Raw genomic sequence first — 19,660 nt, forward strand, 5'->3', positions numbered from 1 at the left:
TAAGCATTAATAACAACGTATGTCTCTCTCTCTTTTTTTTTTTTTAAGTTTGTAATACATAAATCAAGACTCACGGCACTGAGCACCAAAAAGTCCATTTATCCACTGTGCATGACCTCAGAAGATTTGCAGCCAGGACACACAGTCTCTCTCTGCCTTATTTAACTTTGCATACTATAAACAAGTATCCTTTCCATGATCTGTAGAGAGCTACACATTTGTTTTTGCAATTTTGTGTGTGTATGCTTTTTCTTGTTGGCTTTACTTTTAGAAATGGTCATGGAGAAAGTGCCGCTGTGGTCTCCAGGGTTCCTCAGTCCAGAAGCTTGTCTTTCATATTGCAAGGAATGTACATGTGCTGGATAAGCTTTGTTCAAACAGGAGCTACTGTGCTATGTCCAGGAGTGGTCATCACTGCAGTTTGCTATTCTTAAAGAAGTGTGGATCTGCAGGCTGGCTGATGAAAATGTCCTCAGTAGTTCTTATGTTCCCTAACCCTTCATTTTTCCCTCAAAGCAATGGGTCAGTGTTTGTTCATATATTGTTTATGGAGAGGATATGGAACAATGTCTGCCAGAAACAATAATTCCTCTGTATGGCTGAGACCTTGCAGTGTCTCTTCTATTCTTTATTAACATGCCTCCTTTGTGGCCTTTTCTCTAGAGTTTGGTAGACTATGCAACCATGAACATCAATACACACATCACATACACACATAACATACACACTCACACACAAGCAAATAACCAGACACTTTTAAGCATAATATTTTGAGTCATGAATAATGTCTATTATATATAATTATATTAAATTGACACTTTAGTCCTCCATTTCCATTTCTAATGCTTCCATAAAATTTGACTTGTTATATAGAATTCACTTTCTTTATATTTTTGCTATACTGCATTAAATTCTTTAGTTACCAAAATTCTATACTGTTTTATCCACCAAGATTTGTCAAAGTTTAATGAAACAAAAATAAATGTGAACTCTGATTTTTAAAGCTGTTTCTTCGCAGTTACTTGAGCTACTCAAAGAAACTCTTTAAAGTGTTGCATAGTGGCTACTAGTTCCCAAACTCAAAAGCTTGTGAACTCTGAACTGTATCCCACTGAAAGGAGGCAAACAGAAGACCTGGAAACTCCAACCTCAATGTAAGTGGCCATTGGAATAGAAACTAAACAATTCATCATTTAAAATCATATATGATTAATTTACTGTGGCATAGCTTATCAGGTCACATGCTTTATAATATGCCTTCCCTTAGAAGGAGTTCATTTTGTACTTATCAGAAACAAAAATAGCCAAATAGTGGTTAATGATCTAGAGAAACAGAGTTAAGAATAAAAATGTTTGTTTCTTTCTACTCTCTCTCATTCGTAGTTTAGCAAACTTAGATTTTTTTTAATCTAATGGGACTTCAGTTTTCAGGATTTGAAAAGACTTTGATGAGTAAAACATGCTGACTTTTATTAAACAGAATAATGACAGACTATGTAAATCGTGTTTATCTAGAATTCCTTTCTCCTTAATACTTCCTGTTTTAAAGCAGCATAGATATTATATATTAGTTCTGATTTTGTGACTTTTATTTTATTCCTTTAATTTCCGTTAAAATATTTCATGAAATACATAATACTGCCTGACTTGATGTGAGAGAGTGTGAAATATTTAAAGGAAACCTGCCGTAAATCTCACAATGTTCAAAGGCAACTCAGGCATGTAGTGTGGAAAAAAATTCTCCAAATGTGCTGATTGTAAAGGTTAGCTGGGGAGTAGTAATGTGGAGTGGTAAAGGGTGTTTGTTTCTGTGCTGGCAGAAAGGGAGATGGGAAGGGGGCTCAGTGCAATGCTTTCTACATGGTGCTAATAATTCCAGCTCTTCTTTACTGAAATGTATTTCATGCTAGAGAAAAAAAAAATGTGTTAATTTCATTTCTTAAAAAGAGACATCACCACTTATACATTCAACACCTAGGGCATGTTGTACACCTTTCAGAAGAGTGGGGGAATTGAGAATGTCAGCTTGCAATCTACAGAGAGGGAGCAAAATCTATACAATACCCACTGCAGGATGCTTGCTTAAAATATATACTGTATACTTCTTTTTAAAGCAGAGTTACATTTAAATAACATAAGCAATTGGGGGAAAAGGCGGTTGTACTGTTAGCTTTGATGAAAGCAGTCCTTAAAAGTTCTGGTTTTTGGTTTTCTTCCTCTATGTTCTACTTAGTGAAAAAATCAGCTCCAAATTATGTCCTTCTTATCAATAAAATCACTTCTTACATTTCATCCTGGCCTAGTTAGAAGCTCATCTGATGACCTCAGAATTGGGATCTACAAGAATAGGCTCTATACTTAAATCCAGTATTTTATATGATGCCAAACTATAGTCAGAAACCTGTTATACAGCTCTCCTAGTTAGTGCCAACATAGAAAGGTTTAAGATAGATCCCTGGCTAGAAAAGCTATCTAGCTTCGGACACTGACTCTTAACAGCCGAAAGAGGAGTACTTACAACTTCAGGCATAAGCCACAGGGAAAACCGAGAGCCTGAGTGGGGAGTGGGGGAGAAGGGAGGCATGTACAAAGCCTCTACCTGTCTGAAAGGGCCAAGCTCATTCATCCTGTTAGGGCTGAAAGTGACACTGTAGATGAGCAGCAGAGGGCAGAAGCCTTCCGGAGCTCTTTTCAAAGCAGGTAGGCATTTTGAAAACAGGTTCAGTTTCATTCAAAAACTCACATCAGATCGCAAGGTTTTCTGTCAGCAGATAGTAGTTTTCTGTAAGTCAAGGCCTGCCCCACTCACTGGCTTGCTAGAGAGCCAAAATCTAAAACAGTTTTAGCTTCGGCCACACAAGATTAAAATGCTGCTCTAATTAAATGATAATAAGACATCATAAAAACGCTAAGAAACTGTAAGCAATTGGCAAAACCATGTGCTAGGCAGCTCACTGACAAACATCTATAGACGTCAGCAATGAGTTCCAGGCTTTGATATCCTTGGCTAGAAATTCTGAAGTTTGCCTTTAATACCCAGGGAGTGTCTCAAACTTTGTAACCTTTTCTGTTTCTTCCCAGATCTCCAGGCTATTATTGTCTTCACTAAGTGCTGTCTCCTCCCTTAGCTTACATATATCACAGAACTTCAATGCACTACTTTCTGGAAAAGCAAGTCAGGTGACTGGACAGCTTGACAAGATTCAGATGAGGGCAACAGAGAGAACATCAGCAGATGAGTGCCAGCTGCGACAAGGTTTGGAAAACTCTAGAATGAGCAGAAATGCCCCATTCCCCATTCTTCCAGGTCCTAACCCACAAAACCTCCTTTCTCCAACTCTGATGCTCTGTGGTCTGTTACTTACTGAGGGAGGACAGATGGGTGGGTATAGAATATGCCAGAGTCTTAGGTCTGTTTCACCATACGCACTCTTATTTCTTCCAAAATTGACAACTCAACATGTCTAATGGGTTTCCTAAGCACTTGATTATAATCTTTAAGAACTAAAGCAAAATAGACACAAGATGCTTCCACAGAGAGACACTGGGAAGGATGCTCCGAGGAAAAGAGGGCATGAGAGCCTTTATAGAACCATGGAGAAGTCAGAGAGGCCCTCTGACCAGTTTGGGCTGCAAGAGCCGATTTGAATCTCACCTCCAAAATGAGAAACAAGTGTGCTGCTGCAGAGAACGTTAATTTATGCAGAGTGTTGTTTGTTCAACTGGGAATCTTTCTCAGAATGAACACACAGTAAGATCCAGACAGAGCTGTTAACTACTTTACTAGAAACTTCTTGCACAGGTTGTACACCCAGGAAAAACACAAGCAGATATGCTAATTCAGCCCTGGTAGAAAGGTAGGTTGACAAAACAGTTAACAAAATGCACAGGCATTGGCTTCCTTGCTAGATTGGCGGCCACATTGAACATTCCTTTTTCTCTAACTAGATGTGAAAGAACTCATTCAAGCCCACATTGTATCACTAATTCAACTGCAGCTTCTGTGAGAGCTCCAGCAAGCATCCCGTAATCTTCATATGTGCTTTAGAAATGACTCCAATCACATATAATTAAGTAGTAGTATTTTAGGAACACATGTTTGTTGAGCGTGTTCATGTGACCAGCTCTGTGCCAAAGCCCATCCCTATTCCTCTGGCCACTTGCTGTCTCATTGCCACGGGAAAACTGCTAACAACAACAACAACAACAACAACAACAACAACAACAACAAAGAAAGGATTTCATTTAGAAAAAAAGACTTTTCTATTCATTTTTTTGAGCTGAGAATCAAACCCAGGGCCTTGCGCTTGCTAGGCAAGCACTCTACCACTGAGCTAAATCCCCAACCCTCATTTTTCTAATAGCTACCTCAAAAATCATCTCTTATACCTAACTTTCACCAGAAAAACATCTGTCTGTAGTCACATGATTAAAATTGGGCAGGAACCAATAGTCTAGCTAAGTCAGACTACCTTTCTCCAAAGAAGAACTGCATAATATGTTAAAACTTCTCCATGGAGCCATGTAAATGTTCTATCCTAAAATCAGTCATCCTGGAAGGCCTGGACATATGAAAAGATAAAATTAAGATCTATAAAAAAGAGAGGGAGAGCTCACTGGGAGAATATTTTCTGACTATGTTCTAGATCCCAGAGTTAGTCCCCCAAACCAAAAATAAAATGAATAAATAGGAAACAAAACAGTAAAATGGGAGAAAAAATGTTATAAGAATGCATAGAAATAACCTAGGGAACACTTGATACATGGAGCAGGATGATATAGAGCAACATATTGAGAATGACAGCTCAGGGCAATAAAAGAACAGAGGATTTAATTAGGTACCTAAGGAAACGGAGTAAAATCCTTTTGGCTTGCTGTATAAAGCCTGTGTAGATTCACATTAAACCAATCAAGGGAGCCAAGCTTTTTCATCCAAAAGTCATTCCACTCGACAAAATGAAGTTACGTTGTTCAGCTAGTCACAACCATTCCCCTGCATACTCATGTTTACATGTCAAAGCAATGTATACTGGACAAAATACATGGTAGACTATGGAGAAGGAGCTAGCCATAGGCAATCTGTCAGGTAGAAATTAGGCATTGCAGGCTGAAGGATTGTAAAGTCCTTTAAATGAGTGGAATAAAAAATGCTAAAGGCAGGTTTGAGGGGAAGAAAAATATCAGAACAAATTACTTTGTCCATAGGGCAAAGAAGAAAATAAACGTAAAAACAAACAAGCCCACAACAACAAAACAAACAAACAAACAAATTGTTTCTTCTGCAGATTTGGCTAACCTCTCTCCTGAGCCCAGTATGAAAACATTTTGGTCAACAATGCAAGCACAACCCAAGGCAGAAGAAAACAAAACTGTAGCGGTGATCTCACTCACCAAGTAGCTGGATATCTGATGTAGAATTCAGCTGCTTTTCTAGGAGTGCTCACCAGCAAAGCCAAGAAACAGAGCAAGTTCCAGAGGGCTTACACAGTAAACAGCAGATGCAACTGTTAAAACAAAAAGACAAAGTAGGTAAGATTCAAACCAGTGCACAAATGAATCAGGCAAGCAAATGGCATATATCTGACATGTGGGGAAGTTGAAATGAGACACTGGATGAATTAAGTTAACTCTTAGACTACTTTTAAATAGAGGAACTTTTAAAACAATTCTTAGAGGAAAATCTAAGAATCAGTTTAGTTGCTTTGATTAGGCTCATTGTGCTTGTTTGTTTTCTACTGTGACACACAACATGAGCAAAGACAACTGGAGGAGGAAATGGTGTCTTTGGTTTACACATCCTGTTCATGGTGAATTATTGGAGGACATCAGAACAGAAACTCAAGGCAGGAACCTGGAGGCAGGTATTGATTTGGGGGCCAAGAAGGCCAGTAAACGCTGCTTTCTGGTTTACTCCCCATTACTTGTTCAATTTGCTTTTTTATACATCCCAGGAACACCTACCCAGGCTATGGCAGCACCCATAGTGGGTTGGGCCCTCCCATATGAATCATTAATCAAAAAAATGCACCATAGACTTGCCTATAAGCTACTCTGATGGACATAGCTTCTTAATTGAGGCTTCCTCTTTCCATATGACCCTAGCTTGCTTCAACTTTACAAACACCAAACATCACATTCCCTATTTATTGTGTTGTATAAAATTATCACAATGGTACAACAGTACTTTTCATGATGAAGCTGTTCATGATGCAAACACTGAAACATTCAATCTCACTGGAAAGTAGCTAAAATGCATGATTTCTAACAAAATATAGACTTGGATTTGTTCTTCATGTTGACTAGTGAATTATTTCCTCTTAGAACTCAGCACTTTGCTCATTACATACAATTAGTGCATTATTATACTTTCCAATTCAGATATTTTTGCTAGTTAGGACCATTGTCACTAGCATGAGGTATACCCTATCACAAGAAGATCACAGTGAACAAATCAGAGATGTCCTGGGAAAACAATCCAAGCTCTCATCAACTAAAACCAGAAGCACCAAGACATCTTGCTCCTAGAAATTATCATGAAGATTAAGTGTTCAAACACCGCCAGTGCCTCGCACACATTTGTCCTTCCACATATGGTAGCAGTCATTAGCTCTGTCAATGCCACCACTGAAATGCTCTGGATCTGAACTTTCATCAACAGACATTTGAGACTCATCCAATGAATGATTTTCTCTGAAAAAAAAAAATACCCACCCCACCCCCCTCACAAAAAAGCAAAGGACTGTCTATGAAGCTAGCCCAGCTTGTCCACACTAAGACCTATATGAATCATTAGGTCTTGTCTTCCTTCTCTGTCAATAGAACTTGGCCAGCAAGGAAGTCAATGGTGATTTCTCTTTTCATTTAGCTGGGTGTTATTGTGCAAAATGGTGTGTTTCACTGAGATATTTTCTTTTTTTTTATTATTTTACTCATGCACTTAATGTATATAATCATATTTACCACCGCATTATCTCTCTCACCCCCTCTCTCCTCCCTCTTCTCCAGTCTCTCTTGTCTAATGGTCTCCACAGTTGACATTTGAAATCCACAAAGGGAGTGGTACAGGTGTTAAATGAAAGAGGCTTAAAGAAAATGGTGCAACAATAAAGGAACTCAATAGCCTCAATTCTCCAGTTTTCATCAAACTAACCATCTTGTACATGCAAGGTATATGTCCATATTAAGTGGAATGTGGTCATCCTTGTTCAGCATTGTGAGGTAGGAGGTAAGGAGATAATTTCCCAAAGAGCTGAGATCTGTCCCTTTGGTAGAGTTTATCTTAAGTCTTGTCACTGCCATCTTCCCTAACACTCTTCACAGGGTCAAACTGTACTTTCAGGTTAGTTACTATATCCTTTTTGACAGCTCTGCAAAACGTTGGCTCCTCCTCAAACAGTTCTAGAAACATAGGTTAAAATTTGGGGTGCTAATACACTGATTTTTCAGAAAGAGCACTCTCCAACGGCAGTGGAGAACAGAGAAGGTAAACTTCCAGATGGCTTCCCATTGTGTCTCTTACTGAGAATCACAGCTAAGTGTCAGGTCCCAGGGACACACTGAGCCTCAGTCTTCTCTGTAATATGGAACCAAAATACTCATCACATAAAATTGAGTAGTAAACAACAAACACAAAGAAGGATCAACCACCATTCCTGCATTCCTTACTAACCTACCATCCAAATATCAGTTCATCAGTACATTTGGAATATAAGAATAAGGAATCCGCCGGGCGGCAGTGGCACACACCTTTAATCCCAGCACTCGGGAGGTAGAGCCAGGCTGATCTCTGTGAGTTCGAGGCCAGCCTGGGCTACCAAGTGAGTTCCGGGAAAGGTTCAAAGCTACACAGGGAAACCCTGTCTCAAAAAACAAAAAGCAAAAAAACAAACAAACAAACAAACAAACAAACAAAAAAGAATAAGGAATCCATAAGGATGGAAATGCTTAATAAATGCTACGTGCCTTTAAAAGACAAACTGCAAAGGCCAGACAGAATTATAAACCTTGTGTGAATTTGGCTTGTTTTAATTTTTGTTTGATTTTTCAAAATTCAAGTTGGCCATCCCTGTCCAGCCTAACAATATGGTCCTTTGATTTCCTCCTTGGACACTGTTAGCCTTTACTAAGTCTTTGTACCACACAACTTTAGCACTTAATTATATCCTACCTTGCAATAATTGGGTGTTCTTATAAGCACACCTGCTTACTCACTTGCACCATTCTGATCCTTTAATCTCCCTTGGATATTAGTTTTTTAATGCTATTAAGAGCCACAATTTAACAACTTCATTACAAAATAGAATCACAAGAATACTTTCAAGAAGGGTCAATATTGGGAAGCATGGAGAATTACTGTGAACCAGACATGGTGATACATACCAGTAATCCCAGCATGCTGGAGGCTGTGGCAGGATGATCATGAATTGAGACTAGCCTTGGCTAAATAGCAAAGAACTATGTCAAATCCTTCTGCTTACAAAAAAACCTTTGATAGTTAAAAATACTACACATCATAAATTTAGCAGGTAGAAACTTACAAGGATGTTTCCCTTCCTACTCACTAGCTCTGAAGCCGTGGACAAATCTCTTACCCTCACTGGGGAGCTGCAGTTGGGGCATACATTGTGTCAGCTAGATTACCAGTTTATTCTAAACATGAGTTTAGAATCCCGAGGGATGGTGGTGAACACCTGTAATATGTAAAATTATGGAGGAGGAGGTGGTGAGTGGAGTCTATCCTGGTCTATCCTGAGTTTTCTAGCAGGACTCTATCTCTAAGGGAAAAAAATAATGTGATCAAAATACTATATTTAGACAAATGGATTTTAGGGAATAAAGAAATGCTACTGTTTTGTTATTGAATGGTGTTAATTAAAAAGTGAAAAGTCATCTTCTAGAATGTGAGATGAAACTGGCCCTGATCAGTGTACACAGTGTACACAGCTCACTGTGATGACCTGACCTCCAGCCCACAATTCAACTGATCAGTGTACACAGTGTACACAGCTCACTGTGATGACCTGACCTCCAGCCCACAGTTCAACTGATCAGTGTACACAGTGTACACAGCTCACTGTGATGACCTGACCTCCAGCCCACAATTCAAATGATCATTGGTACACAGTGTACACAGCTCACTGTGATGACCTGACCTCCAGCCCACAGTTCAACTCTTCAGGCTAAAAAAACTGACAAATACACATAACAGATATGTGCCTCTGGATTAGGTATAAAGCACTGGGTAAGATAAAGAATGATAACAGCATATAAATAACAGGTTTATTGTGACATGACAGCAGCCATACCATTAACATTAACTATAAATATTGCTGGTTTATATTAGTGAAAATACAATTATATAAAGGTGTACTGGTTTCTGCACTGTCAAAAATAACCCTGGATTTTATTGCATGGCATAGTAACATATTTCAACAAAAATATATTGAAAAGATTTTTTGAACATTGTATGGTACTAATCAAGTATTTAGTCACAAAGGCACTTGCTCTGAGACAGCTGAGTCATTGGATATTGTTATTCACTAGATTTCTATCAACACTAAGATATGTCAGATAAAGTCCAGCCAGTCTATCATCCCAGGACTGGGAAGGCTTAGGCAGGAGAATCTGGAGCTTCACTGTGGGCTAACCTGGGCTATTATAGGAATAATCTGACTCAGAAAGCAATTAGAGGAAGGGAAGGAGGGAAAGAGTGAGGGAGGGACAAAGAAAAAACAAAACAACAACAACAAAAAAAGAGTTATCAGCTGGAACTGATACTAAACACAATATAACTAAGTGATAATAAATTTAAATTTCAGTTTTCTGAAACAAATTTCTGTTCTATTTCCTCCTTGGGAGGTTATGTGACCACAGTGTGATTTAACCACTGCATTTTCAATTTTTTTAAAATATTGTCTTCTTGTATCATAAAAAGCATAAATGGTTCAGAATATTAAAGAGAAATGAATCCAATAGGAACGATTTCAGTCAATGATGACTTGAGTTTTCTGAGTATTTTTCTACACTTCTCTTCATCAATGCATCAGGCATAAACAAAACAGTGCGTAAATAGGTCAATGTCATCCATTGATGATTATTCTGCAGCCTTTTCTCTCACAGAAATGTACTTTCTGGTTTATTGATGGCATTTAATCTAGGGCCATTTCAGAGTCGATTAAATTATTTCAACATCTTTATTTAATATTTGTAGGAAAATTTAAAAACTGAAATATTCTGTTTGAAAATCTTATAAAATAAACAATTTGAAATAATTAAACATTATTGGCTTTAGGGGAATAATTTGAGCATATCTCCATTTGCAACATTTTATTGATTTTTCTACCATTAAACATATAAATGAGAGAGACAAAAAAATGAAAACTAAGAAAATGCCAGGCTACATATTTTATATGAATGCCATAAATGGAAATGATAAAGACAAGTCTATAAAAAAAGCCAAACAATAGGAATAAAACTTGGAAGATATTGTTATCTTCATTCAAACTACGAGTTCCCTAAATGGAAATTAAGTTTATAGGCTTAAAGGAAGTATTAACAATTTTCCCTTCAGATATAAAGAGAATAGTATTACAATGTGAGAAATGGGAGATTAGTGAATGCAAATTAATTGGCTTCTTTCTAATGAATAAAAATAAAGATTTCACAGACATAAAAATATGAGCATATGAGTTTCATTGCATACCATGGAAGAAAACGAAACAGAAAGTACCGATGAATGAATCTTTTAATATACTCAGACTATATTGCCTTTTATTATCCATGTAACTACTCAGGAGCTGCAACCTTATTCAAAAAGGAATATCTAATGTTGAAAAGAAAAAGACAAAAACAAAACAACAGTTTTCTGTTACCTAACATGGAAATTTTATAGTGAGTTATTTGGACTCAATCTAAAATAATTTTTAGCACTGAAAATTAGTCTAGATTGGTTGAACCTTGTCAACTGTTATAATTCACGTATTTATTTGATAAACATGGAGGGAGTCGAGCTTATACATCTGACAGCATTCAATTTCCAGTTCCATGCTGTATAATGTACAGCATGTATGTAACCTTTAACAATGTATGGCTATGGAATATTAAACATGTCACCACTCTTATCTCTGCATGCATTGCAACACATACCTAATTTCACACATTTAGAATAAACAGATCAATAACATTTTTGCTTCAATTGAACATTGAAGTCATACAGTTTGGTATTTTCCATGGGATAAAACACACTAAGACGTAACTTTAGCAGTTTTCTTTTCACTATTTTTTAATGTACCCTAATAGACAAATTTCAAACAAAACATATGATTTGCAATATATTTGTATGAGTCAGCCCTCCCCTGGACTGGCGATGAGTAAAGAACACAGGCTATGTATTCATGAAATTTGCATGCTTATAGCCAGGTTCTCATGCTGTTTAAGACTTTAAGCCCACTCCCGAAATGTGACTGTCAAATAACAGCAGAGAAAGGCAAATCAGTAGTCCATCCCAATAGTGAAGCTACTAAATACCAACGATACAAAAAAGATGTTTCTTTTCTCTCTTCTAAAATTGGGTGTTCAGTGTATTTCACTTCCTTATCATGAGGAAAGTGTGGCCAACGTGCAATGGAAAGCCTACCATTGTACTTGTCTCCACTTGTTATTAGCTTTCACTGGCCATTTTGTACAGTAGAACAAGACAGTGGCATCATTACAAATGCTATTTGAAATGCATTCATGTCCCCAAGCTAGCTGAGCTGCATCTTAGGAGAAGGGAGCCTAGATAATATCTTTCAAATCATTCAGAAGCCCCTGAAGCTGTGTTCTGTGTCTGTTGGGCCACTGAGTTTGCAACAAATACATTAGAGAACTATCGTGTACATGTTAGGGACTAATGAATATAGCCTCATCTTTCAAGAAGACCCTTCCAACATTGAAAAGAAGTTCTGGGCAAGTGGCAAGGTATGCTTAGAATATGTTGAAAACAATAGTAACTAGATTCTCAAACTAATAGGGTTTATTCCCTGCAAACCCACTTATGGCTGAAGAAGAAGCTTCCTTGCTATAGGAAATAATGGATTTTTGCTGTTGTTGTTGTTCCATAAGATAGCATTTCAATTAATTTAACTCACTCTCTCACATAGAGGCATCTGCAATAATCTGTCAAGTGCTGGCATACTTTTTCTTAGAATGCATAGCTTCTATCATAAAGATGCACCAAAAGCAATCAAAACACAATCATATTTTCAACATTTAAATGCAGGGTCTGTGATCCAAAGCTTATGTTCGAAGGCTTCAGGGAAAGGGGGAAAATTCTACAGAAGTTTAAAAAGATATTCTGTGTAATACCAATTCATTAAGCAATTTTGAAAGGGTCAAATCTTATTTTGCTTAAGGGTTATCTGATACTGAAATTACTGGAGTTGTATAAAATATGCACTCTCTCCTTGCTCATTTTCTGAATGAATAAATATGAGGCCAATTTTATACAGAATCACTTCAACTTGAACTAATAATTGTGTACTGCATGCCTAGAATAATGTTTGTTTCACAGGGATACATAGGAAAAGAATGCAAAAGAAAACATTAAATCAGTTGCTAATTGTAATTAATTCATAAAGAGTGGCGGTTCATTTGTTTTAGCTAAAGTATATAAAATAGTACACATATGGAGGCTTAAAGTGCAATTAGATGACTACTTGATCATATAAGGTCTGTTTTTATTCACTGAATAACTTAGGGATACAAACTACATTTTTTAAGTTTTTAAGTTGATATAAGCAGAACATGTAGGTCTCACCAGAAACTCTGGATTTTTTTGTTATTATTTCCTTGACTTTGAAAGATGTACACGGACCATTTTCAGTAAATCTGAAATCATTAACAAAAAAAAAAAAATGAATTTGCCAAATGATGATTTGCATCAGAACATTCTGGAACATCTCACTTGTTATTAAAAGAATAGTAAAAATGAGATTTTAATTTCATAATTCAGAGATATATGAAACTGTCCTCATCTTTTTTTTTAAATGAGGACAGATGGGGAACTAGGCAATGAAAAAAAAATTAAGTACTATAAGAGGTTGACCCTTATGTATGGCATCTTCTGCCTATACCTGTGTTCTTTAAGATAATAATTATCATATTTAAACTATGTCTATGAATAGACAATTTAATGAAGTATCAACCACTGTATCCTGAAAGGAGTTTCTAGCTGTTCCTCATAATGACTCACTGTTATGGAGATAAAATTATTCCATGCACATATTCCTACCATTTATAAAGGGTAATTTCAGTAGGTCAGAAAAAGGACCAAGTTAGTAGGCTACCTGAAATAGTGTGTCAAAAGAGGATGACCCCAAAGTACAGACTCACCTCAACATCCAATGGGATGCTAGGAAAGTTAGAGAAAAAAAAGAAAGAAAAAAGTGTACCAAATGAGCACAATGCTTTCAGTTTACAAATAATTTGTTTTCCAAGCAGACAGCCATAAGGGCTAGTCTATAATAAATTTCACAGGAAGAATTATAGACTTTTTTACACACAAAAAACCTAATAGGATCAAGGCACTCTCTAGTTTATGCACACAGACTTCTGAAATATGTATATCTGTTTTATCAGCACTTACTTTGAAATGAACAATTTACTAATAACCGTAAGTGATTCCCATCTGCACATGAACAGAGACTCCCAGGGGATTTTACTTATCAACACTTTTTTAGCCATTACTGTATTTTACTTGAAGCTAGCATGGGCAAAAATGAAATTGTGTCTCTTCAAAATATAATTAATTTCTCCGCTACTCACTCCCCATATACCCATGTGTCCGTATACGTACATGCACACTACACATCTTTCTCTCCATCATACACATGGATTCAAAACAGACTATTAGAACTGGAAGAGATTTATGTGAAATATTTCAGAAAAAAGGGGTGGAGGAGGGGGTTGAGAAATGTGAAAAAAAAAACCATGTGCTTGCAGTATTTTGAAAACTAAAAAGCCTATATACCAAATGCCATATAGATATAATTATATTCTTGTACTTTCTAAAGCTGTAACCATTAAGCTGATCAAGCTGTTAGAATATTAAATAAAAGGTTATGTTTTAAATTTTTAAATACAAACAAGTGTATATTTTAATTGCATTGCTATAAGAATTAATGGCATCGATAAAAAATTAGGAAGATCTATTCAAAACTAATTTCAGAGTTAAAATTCTCATGATGTAAGGTGCTGGAAGAAGCCATGTGAATTTTGTTCAAAGGAAGAAACAAAAATCGACCTGACTATTTACTGTGTTAATCTCACCATTGTGAACTGTGCCCTTCAAAATACAAATTCTCCATTCAGAGTAAATATAGCTATGCTTGAAACAAGAAACCAGCTTGCTTATATTAAAAAAAATATTTCCAGAAAAATCATTATATTAAGCAGTAAACAAATGCCTTCATCCCTTTTGCTACCCTTCCTCTAATTAATTAACAGATTGGCACAGTCTAAGAACTAAATTTATTTTCAATTAAAATAAGAAGCCCATATGTCATGATAATTTTTTGTTACTATTCCTAATGTGCAAAACAAAGGTTTGCTTTTAGCATTGAACATAGTAATCACAACAAATCCCTTAATTTTCAATCAAGGCAAGGATACTCAAGAGCTTTTCTCCGGCAAGGTGCTACCTCAATGGCTAATCCTATTAGGAATGAGCCGTGCACTGAGACTAAATCCGCCGGGGAATTCAAGGAATCAAAGGCTTACTGTACACTCAGAAGGCAACGACTTTTGTAAAGGGCTCTATTATATGTGGAACAAAAGAATACCACTTGTGTACTTAAATATCATCTGCTTTTCCTTCCAAAATACTCCATTTTTAAGTAAAGATATGTGATTTAAATGTATTTAGAGTTCAGTTCTTGGCACCACTCTTGGTTTTGAGGAGAAGAGCCATCTGCGGGCCCCACGGCTCGTGCATAATGATATGCTTACAAGCTGCTTCCCTTTTCTGCACAATGTACCCTTTTCACTTTAACATACATTTCCCATAAATTTTTGAATAACAAATTGGGCTGTAGAAGTTTGTTGAAATGGGACAAGGAAAATGCCTGTAGGCTAGAAAACGGAGATTTATTTTATTTTATTTTATTTTAACTAAAGGACTGGTGCCTTTGAGAAGTATTTACTCCACCTGCCTTGCCCTCTTTTGGCCCCCCACCCGTGTATCCTGAGCTGTAATCCTTCAAAGCTGCAGAGGAAACTTCTCCCCTCCATAGGTTAGGGCTGTACATTAACTTGGGCAAAGAGCCCACATGCCTGCCATCCATTACACCTGCTGGGTGACAAACAGATGAGAGTCATCATGTAAGCTCCCAACGTTTGATCTCCTGATATCGCCAGATGTCCCCATTTACATTCAAACATAACCATGGTCATTAATGCAACTTGCCCGGCTGGCATTTAATAGGGAGAAAAAGTTGAATTCTAATCTACAATTCTAAGTATGTAAAGCTTTCGCTGTATGAACACATAAGCTATTAAATATGTTTCAATGTGTATAACTCTATGGCTATTATCAGAGCTGATTCATTTTCAGAGTGGAGACTAGCCTAGACAGAGCAGACATTAGCATATCTCCAAAGAAAAAGCACTTTCATGGCACAGTCAGCTTCTGAATTTTGAGTTTGAGGAACAAAATTTACCTTGATTTTTTTAAATCTCTTAAACACTAAAACACAGTAAGAATAATTGTGGTTGCTGGGTCTAACACATCAATAATTAGTAAACAACTAAACAAAGTTAATGATGTCATGAGCTAAAAGAAGAGGAGGAGAGGAGGAAAAAGAAGAGAAGGATGAAGAGGAAGGGGAGGAGGAGGATCATCATCTACATCCCTTCCTGACTCATCTTGCTGCAAGCCCAAGAATATTGATAAGATTTAAGTAAGGAATTCAAGAACAATTTTAAGCTTGGGTCTTATAGAGAAAAAGTCCCCAAGAGTGAGCTTCTATGTACTTTAATGCTACTGAGACCAATTTTAAAACTTCAACTTTGCAACTCTGGGCACTGTTCATAAGACCACAACTTAACAGCATGGCTTGAGGGGCTAGCCTTCCTTGTTATTCTTTCTTTATTGCATGAAATGCTCATAGTCTATGTAATTACTGCCTGGCACCAGATACGTGGTCTACAGGAAATAAACAAGACATGGGTTTATCTTCAGAGAGCTGATGTGTGGCTCTAAGAGTATATATGAGATACCCAGTGTTGTTACACTATAAGGCCTAAAGGGAGTGAAGAAGACTTGAAAAATACTTTCCAGGGATTTCAACTATTTCCACCAGCTGGCATTCCTAGCTTTGGGAAGTAAGAAAGCTCTAGGCCAACCACAAACCCTCCTAACATCTATGCCTAGAAGGGCCTCTCAGAGATCTTCAGGAAAGAAGATTAAATTTTAGCATTAAAGAAGCCATAATGACTGTCCTAGTCACATTCATTTCCATTCAGATCTCTTCCTTTGGCTTCCTCTCTTAGACTAAAAGCATTTTTTCTATAGAGACACTACCAATGACCAGAGTTCGGAATCCAACCTTCTATCATGATGATTCTATGTTCTTCATCCTATTCCTTCTTTATGAAACTACACTATTCATTGACAAAGAGCAACAACAACAAAACAACAAAAAACTGGATCTCTCTTCTGTCTACCGACACCTGACCTCAGGTCTTACCTGTTATGTTCCTCTGCCTTGATGATCAAGAAGAAATACCTGATATACTGAAAATAAATTAATGGTTCAAAAATCATTCATCCTGGGTGAACACCTATCCTATTATGAAATCCAAAATATTCCCAAATTAGAATGTTTCTCTGACACTAAAAGAGGGAATTTAACAACATGCAATTTTCCAACATGCAGTTAGCAAAATGGCTTAAAAATAACTTTTAGGTTTGAATACAAGGTATAGATGGAGAATGAATAAATAGATCTCATGTTTAGATTTGTTTCACTTCTAAATTATGTCCTGCATATGTAAACATTTCAAAAATGGTTTAAAAAAAAAAAAAGACCACCACCAACAAGACTTGTGATCTCAAGCTTTGCAGATGAAGAACATTTAGTCTGTATTACAGCAAGTTTTTCATTTGAAAATCACCCTGATTGTCTTCTGTTTCCTTTTGGCCACATGGCTGTCTAGGTTTTATCTACTAGGGACTTCACAGTTCAGCTCAGTCCAGTATCAATTCATTTTATCTAAACCCAATCTTCTGTTAACACTCCTGGAATTTGTAAAATGTCTTCATTCTCTCAAAAAGGACAGAAATCCAAATCTTACTCAAATACTATATCCCATACCAAAGAATAATAATAACAACAACAAAATATCACCAAAGCAGGGAGGGAAATGCTGCATGAATTTGTTTCAATGTCAAGGTAACAACAGAGAATCCCAATGACCCACTCATAGAATCAGAATTAAACATTGAAATCTCTGCTTTAAGGCTTTGGTAACAGTAGCAAATATTAAATCAGGCTTAAAAATACTAAGTGCCATGAAGCCACTTTTATTTCAATCTTTACTCTGGTTGTTCTGCACAGCCCTGCAATTTCATAGCATCTACTAATGGAAAGTGAGCTGGGATTCTATTGACACTTTCATGACAAGTCATACTTCACCTTCCATTGTCCAGTCTTCTTAACTGTTCATTATCTCCACTGCTGTGCCTACGAGATAATGATATACTGCTTCTACCCCTGACTGTAACACATTTTTTTGCTCCAGGGTTCTTTTTAATTGAAACACACTGCCTTTGCTACTGTTTTTGGTGCAAAAGTAAACACATTTAACACAAGAATTCAGTTTGTATTTGCTTCACCAGTAGGAAGTGTGCAAAGTCACCTGCCTCCAGAAAGATAGAGAATCCTTCTGAAACAATATAGTTTATTCTTTCCTCTCAGTTTTATTACCATTCATCATTTCTGTGGATGTGATAATCAATTGCTTCAATGAGATAAAGCCGCCATGGGTATTCTGACTGCTTGTATGTGCCCCACACCAACTCAAAAATGTTTCACCAATGCTCAGGCACAGAACCCAAAGATATGCTTCTACTGAAAAGAGGAGGCTAAATAAATTATGTCTGTTAAACTTTCTGTATCAGTTATTAACTACATTAAGTATTCATCACCAATGGAATAGCCTGACTTCAAGTTGTTGGTCGTTAAGCATGAGCCAGGATGCTGCCCTGGCCTGGAGATGTTCTCAGTTTGAACTGGGTAAATACAACCAAGTCAGGCATTTCTATGGACAAACAATGTAATACACACACACACACACACACACACACACACGCACGCACGCACGCACGCACGCACGCAGGCATGCACGCACACATGCATGCATGCACGCACGCATGCACACAGTACATTAGGGTATGTTGAAGAAGTAGGAAATCAAAGCAAGATAACCTACTCTTCTAGGAAAACAGGATTTAGCTAAGGTATCTTAACTAATAATTTCTCTATTAGCATGTTGAAATTAAGCATATTCATTTTTTCATTTTAATGAAATGTATTTTTCATAAATTTCATCTTTATTTTAATTTTGATTGTGGCTATAAGAAATTTTAACTATATAATACAGCTCATACTTGTGTTTGTTCTAGACATTCTCTGTTTACATGGAATTATTTTACTATTGCTTAGCATTGATGAGCACTAATTCTATAGTCAAGGAAGTAAAATAATTCTGCTCATATAAACATGATCAAAACATATATAATAAAAATTTTAGTATGGATATTTAGATACTTCCACAACACCTGGTTCAGAAGAATCATTGACAAAATTGCCAGACAAATACATTTCTATGCAGAAATATTCTGTCAGTATATGAAAAATTGAAAAAATAACCCTGAAACATCAACTATCCCCAACCATATGAATGCTTGCATAAAAGACATCAAATCTTACATCTAGCTATTGTTAATTCCAACTCTGAAGTCCTCCAGGGTATATTTATATATGTGGACAATGTTTATGCTATTTATTATGAACTATGCTTTTTACTACCTCCCTGAAGTGTAGCAAAAGTAGTCAACATGGGGATTGTTAAGTGCAGTCCAATATAGCACTGTATGTCATTATGACATGATGGTATAAATAGGTGCAAGGTTGGATGAAAGCATTATCATACTTGTCTATCTTATTTCTATTGAAAAATATACTACAGATTTCAAAGAGTGTCTATAAGTCAGTGTTTTAATAGTCAACATATTTAGAAATACACCCCTATTTTTAACTATTATTTATTTAAATGACATACATTTGTTTTTGTAGTATTTTGTGTTTTAGTAATAATGAGAGAATTCCAACCTTGATTTTCGTGAGTGCATATATTCATATTCAGATGCTTGCAAACTTTCTTAGTTCACAATACCCTAAGTGTGCTACTGAAATTCTCATAATGCCCTTAGAGCAAGATAACTACCAACAATTCTCTTTATTATGCAGCTGGGCCCAAATAACTTAGTAGTCATAGTTTAGGCAGAACTTCTCGTCTATCCCTTGAGTAGTTCAAACATCTTCCTAGTTTCCTCAGCTCAAGTTGTGATCTATAAAACTACATGGTTTTAAGTATTCTAGAAAGAAAGGTGATACTGAGT

At 36.6% G+C, this 19,660-nt stretch overlaps 1 protein-coding gene across 10 annotated transcripts in view; it reads right to left on the minus strand.

The window, feature by feature from the left end:
* The window catches only part of Tenm2 (teneurin transmembrane protein 2), a 1,224,381-nt gene that overhangs the window by 1,129,253 nt on the left and 75,468 nt on the right, over positions 1-19,660 (minus strand). For all 10 annotated transcript variants that reach the window (XM_036195999.1, XM_036196007.1, XM_036196006.1 and 7 more), the window contains exon 2: positions 5,392-5,504. The gene's annotated coding sequence lies outside the window, so the exon portion shown is untranslated. The remainder of the gene's footprint in view (positions 1-5,391; positions 5,505-19,660) is intronic.

The sequence above is a fragment of the Onychomys torridus genome, chromosome 8 (genome assembly GCF_903995425.1).
Source record: "Onychomys torridus chromosome 8, mOncTor1.1, whole genome shotgun sequence".
NCBI classification, from domain to species: Eukaryota; Metazoa; Chordata; class Mammalia; order Rodentia; family Cricetidae; genus Onychomys; species Onychomys torridus.